The following is a 7,519-nucleotide window of genomic DNA, read 5'->3' as shown; positions in this document are numbered from 1 at the left end:
ACACAGTCATCTAATTCACTCCAATCCCAGATGTCTCGCACATAGCCATACAATTCAGGCTTATCCCATATATCTCAAACACAGACTTTCAGTCCAGGCTCATCCCAAATCTCTCACACATAGCCATACAATTCAAGCTCATCCCAAATCTCTCACATCAGTATGATTCAGACACATCCCAGATATTTCACTCATAGTGATATTATTCAATACATTCCAAATCTCACACACAGCCATACAATATTAAACACATCCCAAATCTCTCACACATTGCCATACAATATTAAACACATCCCAAATCAAGATCTTAACACATTGCTGTACATTGATACAATATTAAACACATCCCAAATCTCTAACACACAACCACACAACATTAAACACATCCCAAATCACACAGCCATACAATATTAAACACATCCCAAATCTCTAAAACACACCCATGCAACATTAAACACAACCCAAATCTCTCACACACAGCCATACAATATTAAACACATCCCAAATCTCTAACACACAACCATACAATATTAAACACATCCCAAATCTCTCACACACAGCCATACAAACATCCTAAATCTCTCACATATAGCCATATGATTCAGGCTAATCCCATATCTCTCACACACAGCCATACAATTAAGGCTCATCCCAAATCTCTCACACACAGCCATACAAATTGAGGCTCATCCCAAATCTCTCACACACAGCCATACAAATTGAGGCTCATCCCAAATCTCTCACACACAGGCATCCAATTCAGGCTCATCCCAAATCTCTCACACATAGCCATACAATTCAGGCTCATCCCAAATCTCTCACACACAGCCATACAATTTCTGGCTCATCCCAAATCTCTCACACACAGCCATACAATTCAGGCTCATCCCAAATCTCTCACACACAGCCATACAATTTCAGGCTCATGCCATATCTCTCACACACAGGCATACAATTCAGGCTCATCCTATATCTCACACACAGCCATACAAATTCAAGCTTATCCCAAATCTCTCACACAGCCATACAAATTCAAGCTTATCCCAAATCTCACACACACAGCCATACAATTTGAGGCTCATCCCAAATCTCTCACACACAGGCATACAATTTCTGGCTCATGCCATATCTCTCACATACACAGCCATACAATTTCAGGCTTATTTCAAATCTCTCACACACAGCCATACAATTTCAGGCTTATTTCAAATCTCTCACACACAGCCATACAATTTCTGGCTCATCCCATATCTCTCACATACATAGCCATACAATTCAGGCTTATTTCAAATCTCTCACACACAGCCATACAATTTCTGGCTCATCCCATATCTCTCACATACATAGCCATACAATTCAGGCTTATTTCAAATCTCTCACACACAGCCATACAAATTCAGGCTCATCCCAAATCTATCACACACAGCCATACTTCTTCTTCTTCTTCGTCCGTGGGCTGCAACTCCCACGTTCACTCGCATGTACACGAGTGGGCTTTTACGTGTATGACCGTTTTTACCCCGCCATGTAGGCAGCCATACTCCGTTTTCGGGGGTGTGCATGCTGGGTATGTTCTTCTTTCCATAACCCACCGAACGCTGACATGGATTACAGGATCTTTAACGTGCGTATTTGATCTTCTGCTTGTATATACACACGAAGGGGGTTCAGGCACTAAGCAGGTCTGCACATATGTTGACCTGGGAGATCGTAAAAAATCTCCACCCTTCACCCACCAGACTTACAATTTCAGGCTCATCCCATATCTCACACACTGTCACATCTCATGACAAATCAGTTATGCGTGCTTAACCCCCTCCTTGTTCTCCTACCCCATCTAGCTAGAGAGTAGTGTGGATTGTGCTGATTCCACGTAATTTTCGAATATCAGTCTCAGTTCAGCCACTGAACTGAGATCAGCCTCTTCTTTGCTGGTCAGTGACAAGATTCTGGGCTTTTCGCCTGCGACTGTCACAGGAAGCAGTCGTGCCTGTGGTGCTCTCTTCAGGGCTGTTTTGCCCGAGTTCTCGACTTGACTTGACTTGACAACGGTTTAGGCCTCTCCCGAGGCCTGTTCGTGTTCCTAAAGAACTATTACTGAATTGGTTGCATGCGTGGCGAGCGCGGCTAGACCAAATCAGTTGCTCTGACAAGATGGGTTGTACAGACCAGGTAGGCCCCTCCAGTGTTTATCTAGGCGGCTCTTAAAGGCGTTGACTGACGGCGCCAGGACCACGGAGTCTGGGAGACTGTTCCACTGTGTCACTACTCTGTTAGAGAAATAATTCCCCCTGACATCAAGGCGAAAGCGTTGTTTTTGGAGCTTTAAGGTGTTGCCTCTGAGGTTTCCACTAAGTGACGACTGGAACACTGGCCTCTGCGCTCATTTGTGAGGATCCTTTTCCTCCGAGTGGCTCTCGTTCTTCTGTGTTCTCGGTGTTCTGTGCCTTTCAGCATCTGGGCAGCAGTACCCAGTCGGCAGAACGTTCTGGGTCTATCCAGTGAGAAGATCAGTCGTCATAGTTGTAGAATTTGCCGTTTGTGTATATGGGGTTTACTTAAACAGGCCTTGGAGTGTGGCTTGATAGAAGCAGACGTTAGTCTCCGTGTCCCCGGGCTCTCTGTCTTTTAAAACTCTCATTGGCTAATATTGTCAATACTCCGGACTTGTCTTATTTGCATACAAACAAGGACGATTACTCTACAATAGTGATCTAACTGAAATTCCTAAAATTACCCTGAATGAAAGCAAGACGAAAAAGAGGAGATTTGATTCAAGCCTATAAGATCTGTAATGGTATAGACGATATTAAAAAAAGATCACTTCTTTGATGCACCACCAGATACTAATATGGAAACAAGAAACAGTGTTGATAAAATTTATAAACAGAGACATAACAATAACACCAGGAAATTTGCCTTCAGTTATAGGGTTACTAACGACTGGAACAAACTAACCACTAACATCAAGTATGCTTCCAATTCCAACAACTTCAAGAACCTTATCGATAATCACAAAATTTTAAAAGACATCTGGTTTGACTTTGATGGTCCAAGATAATTGTAACTGGGTCTACTTAGACTGAGACAAGACCGATAACGACATAGCACAAAGAAGGCCGTGAGGCCTTGTGCTAATCATAAAATTTAATGAGACGGGGCGTAAAAAGCCGTGAGGCTACGATGATCAACATCAGCCCCTAACCTGAACCTGAACCTGAACCTAACGAGAGGATGTCCAATCAAAGACGCTGATCCAAAATAGCGTAAGCTGTTCTTGTGTCACAAATTTTGGTTAGCGGTGTGGTAACTGGGTTTTTTTTTTCGGGGGTTGAGGGAAGAGACGTGAAGGTTAAGTTTGCAATGAGTTCGTAGTGTGAAAAATATGCCTTGAATTGTTGTAGACTTATGTGATTTAAAGAGTGGGGTTTTTTTGTGTTTGTTTTTGTTGTTGTTTTTTGAGAGAGATTGAATGGATTCTACTTCAAATCTGTTTCTCCATTCTCAATGTCTGTAAGTACCCAATAATTAATTTTTTTGCTCATTGGGTCGAAGCAAGTTTACTGCCTAGTCGACACGAGTTCCACGAGTGGTTTTGAAATGCAGACAAATCTATATGGTTAGATCTATGTTTTAATAGTGACGTTCACTGTTCAGATAATTATAGTTGACTTAGTGTTGTTAAGTTTGGTCAATGCGAAATTGATTGCTGTTTGGTCAAGTAGATGTTCGGCGATTTAGATCTGTTCAGTTTCAGATCTGCAGTTGTGATCATCAGCACTGCTGTCTGGTCAAGCAGAGGTTCGACGATTTAGAACTCTTGGGTTTCAGATCTGCAACTGTGGTTATGGGTCCATGTCATTGCGTCGACAGCTCATTGCGTGGATAGGATGTGTAGAGGATGTAGTCTGGGTATAGATACAGGATACTCGGTGTAGAGGATGTAGTCTGGGTATAGATACAGGATACTGTGTAGAGGATGTAGTCTGGATATACAGGATGTAGTTTAGAGGATATAGTCAGGGTATAGATACAGGATGTAGTTTAGAGGATGCAGTCTGGCTATAGATACAGGATGTGGTTTAGAGGATGTAGTCTAAGTATAGATACAGGATGTTGTGTAGAGGATGTGGTCAATAATGAAGGACGTTTGTCGCCATTCAGCATTCCAAAAGTGAACATAGCACAAATAAGAATTTACAATTGGAGGACAAAATCCACCTTTTCAAAAATGAAAACAGAACAATGAGCTGTCGACGCAATGAGCTGTCGACTTTACGGGTACCTCCCGTGGTTATCGGCACGAGAATAATATTTTTGTCTCTGAATAAAGGTTTCCGGGGGTAATGTTCAACTTTAGAATACTAAACTCAGGGGGGCTGTTTAGATAAAAACAAAGGGTGTTTTAGGCTCACCTCGATGCGCTGAGTTGAATGGAACCCTCAGTTAAGCTCTAGGACCACTCCTTTCCCATGAAACTGTGACAAATACACAGTGAGCTGAGTACTCCTTCCCCACCTGCACGCCATTTTGACTGCTGATCACGTGGGTGAACGGCAGTCAAAATGGCTTGCAGGTGGTTGCTCTGGCTGTGATCGGCTGAGCTTACTGTGTATAAAATTGTCGCAGTTTCATGGGAAAGTAGTGGTCGTACAGCTTAGCTGAGGGTTCCATTCAACTTAGCGCATCGAGGTGAGCCTAAGACACCCTTTGTTTTTCGTCTAAACAGCCCCCCTGAGTTTAGTATTCTAAAGTTGAACATTACCGTTTCCGGGTCAGTTTCTGTCCAGGCTGAAGAGGGATTGTTTGGGCAGTGGTCAACAGTGTCTGGGTCTTCCTGCATGTAACATGAGGTGTGACTCTTGTGGAAGATGAACCCAATGGTGATCCAACCTGATCTCTATTCTTTACACCAGAGAGTCCGCGTTCCTTTCACTTTCACGGCGTTGACGGCCACAATCATCAATTTGATTTTTACGCCGTTTTTGTTGGGTTGCGATGAAAGAAAAACAAACTACAGAAAGCGACAGACCTATTAGTGAGGATGAAAACTTAGTCCTACTCTAAGTGGGTTCTCCGGCAGGCTACTATCACTTCACTTTTCGCCCTTCCGAGCTAGCCGGTCCCTTGCTGATCTAAGACAGCAGGGCCCCAAAAAATAAATTAAAACCCCCCCAAAATATTAGGGTAAGAGAGGGGGTGGGGAGGAAGGGGGGTAGGGGACCTGTTATCTAATTAACTACTGATTGGGGGGCACCACTTTCCATGTCTTCCACTGACTTTCCTGTCCATCCACTGACTTCCCTACCCTTCCACTGACCATCTACTGTCTTCCCTGGAATTCCACTGCCAGCCTCCGTGGGTTGCAGCCGCCTGTCACTGCCTCTCGTCGCCAGCGTTCTCTGGCCTGGTGCTGGGTTGTTCCGGTGCTCCTCGTCGTCGTCGTGGACAGTGTTCTTCGTCTTCGTCGTCACTGTTCCTCGTCGTCGTCACCTTGAACCTTGAACTTTTGGGCGTTGGAGCCTTCTTCAGGCTAGTTCGCCTCTCCTTGGTGGCTACAGCACTGGTTTGTGGCATGCATGGCAAGCAGCACTGTAGCTGAGTTACTGCAGGAAGGTTGGTTCGTACACACGAGGCAACTGTTGCCAGTGTGCGTCCAGCCTGGATTTGAAGCAGTTTAGGGTAGGGGCGGTCACAACATTGTCCGGCAGGTTATTCCATGAGTTCACGACTCTTTGTGAAAAGGAGCTGCTGCGGACATTCAACCTGCAGTGTTTTTTTTCTTTATCCTGACGCTGTGTACCCGGGTGTTGTGGCTGGTGGCTGGTGGCTGGTTCTAACCTTGGCCTATCCACGTCATAGAGCCACTGTTCTTCGTCGCCGTCACTTACTGTTCTTCCCTCTTCGTCGTCGTCATCACCACTTCATCATCGTCGTCATTACTTCATCGTTGTGCTTGTGTTTCCATAATTATCACTCGACACACATATTCACACATTCATGTGCTATTCGTTTATTTCCCCCCCAGAAGTGACTTTATTCACTCATGAACCCATTGCCCTTCACTTGAAGAATCAGTTGTGATTATTTCCACGTTTGTGGCATTTCACCCTTTTTAATTTGCTGGATAGCTTGTCTTTGTAGTAGTGTGCTTTGTTGTTTTCCGTCGTCTGTTAAACTCTCTGTGTATTGTCTGCTTCTTGTACTTAATAAATTTATTTTGAACTCTTATCCTGTTATAGTCTGTGTTTCGAATATTTGCATTCACATGAGGGAATCTCTCTCTCTCTCTCTCTCTCTCTCTATATATATATTTTTTTTTTTTACACACACACACAAGCAAAACACAACAATACATATATACACATGTATACATATACATAATTATATACACATACATTTATATACATACCAGTACATTATATATCAGTATCAGAGTAAGTGCATGATCCTCATAAGACAAATTAACTTTGGTGAAGTATGTGATACATCATAGAGATAAAAAAAAAAAAAAAAGCATGACAGCAAACCAAACCCAATCATACACCCCCTTCCCACTGTTTAACACACACACACACACACACACACGCACGCACGCGCGCGCGCGCACGCACAGACACCTTTTATATTTATATCACCCCACGCCTATGACTATATTCCTGTTCATTGTGCAAGCTGAAATTCGCCACTTTTTTTTTTTTTTTTTTTTTTTTTAGGGAGGGAGAGGTGAGTGTAATTATTATTATTATTTTTTTTAATAGGTTCCAAAAAGTGACATGCTGAAATATGGAAAAACATGAGTGAAAATGAATGACAAAGCACTAATGCACATTTGTACAAAACAAAAACGAACAAAAAAAGTTAGAGAGAAGGCGCGCGCGCGCGCGCGCGCACACACACACACACACACACACACACACACACAGATGGAGGGCCCGGAGGGAGGGAGAGAGAAAGAGACAGACAGACAGACAGACAGACAGAGAGAGAAGAATGTAATATTCACACATTAACACACACAAAAATACATTTGAGGTGCTTGTAGCATGCTTTGTATGCGGAGTGCTTGTAACATGCATTTGGAATTATCATTATTATACCATTTACTTTATAAAAAGAAATAATATTGTGCGTGTTGCATGCCATAGACATGAAGTGCTTGTAACGTGCATATATTTACACACACACACACACACACACACACACACACACACACACACACACACACACACACACACACACGAACAGGAGGCATATGCACATGAAATGACAATAGACCACACACACACACACACACACACACACACACACACACACACACACACACACACACACGCATGCATGCATTATTGTGCTCACCAAATGGAGCCATTTTATGATGTTGATTATGTAGTTACTCCACTGCCATATCACAATGTTAAAAAAAACCCAACTCACTAACTACTGGCTCTCTGATAGTCTCAGCACCATACATGTTCCTAACAACTACTTCAGCACATCAGGTATAGACTTCTGAACT

Source organism: Babylonia areolata, chromosome 33 (assembly GCF_041734735.1).
Source record: "Babylonia areolata isolate BAREFJ2019XMU chromosome 33, ASM4173473v1, whole genome shotgun sequence".
Lineage (NCBI taxonomy): Eukaryota > Metazoa > Mollusca > Gastropoda > Neogastropoda > Buccinidae > Babylonia > Babylonia areolata.
Note: the sequence above shows the minus strand (reverse complement) of the source record.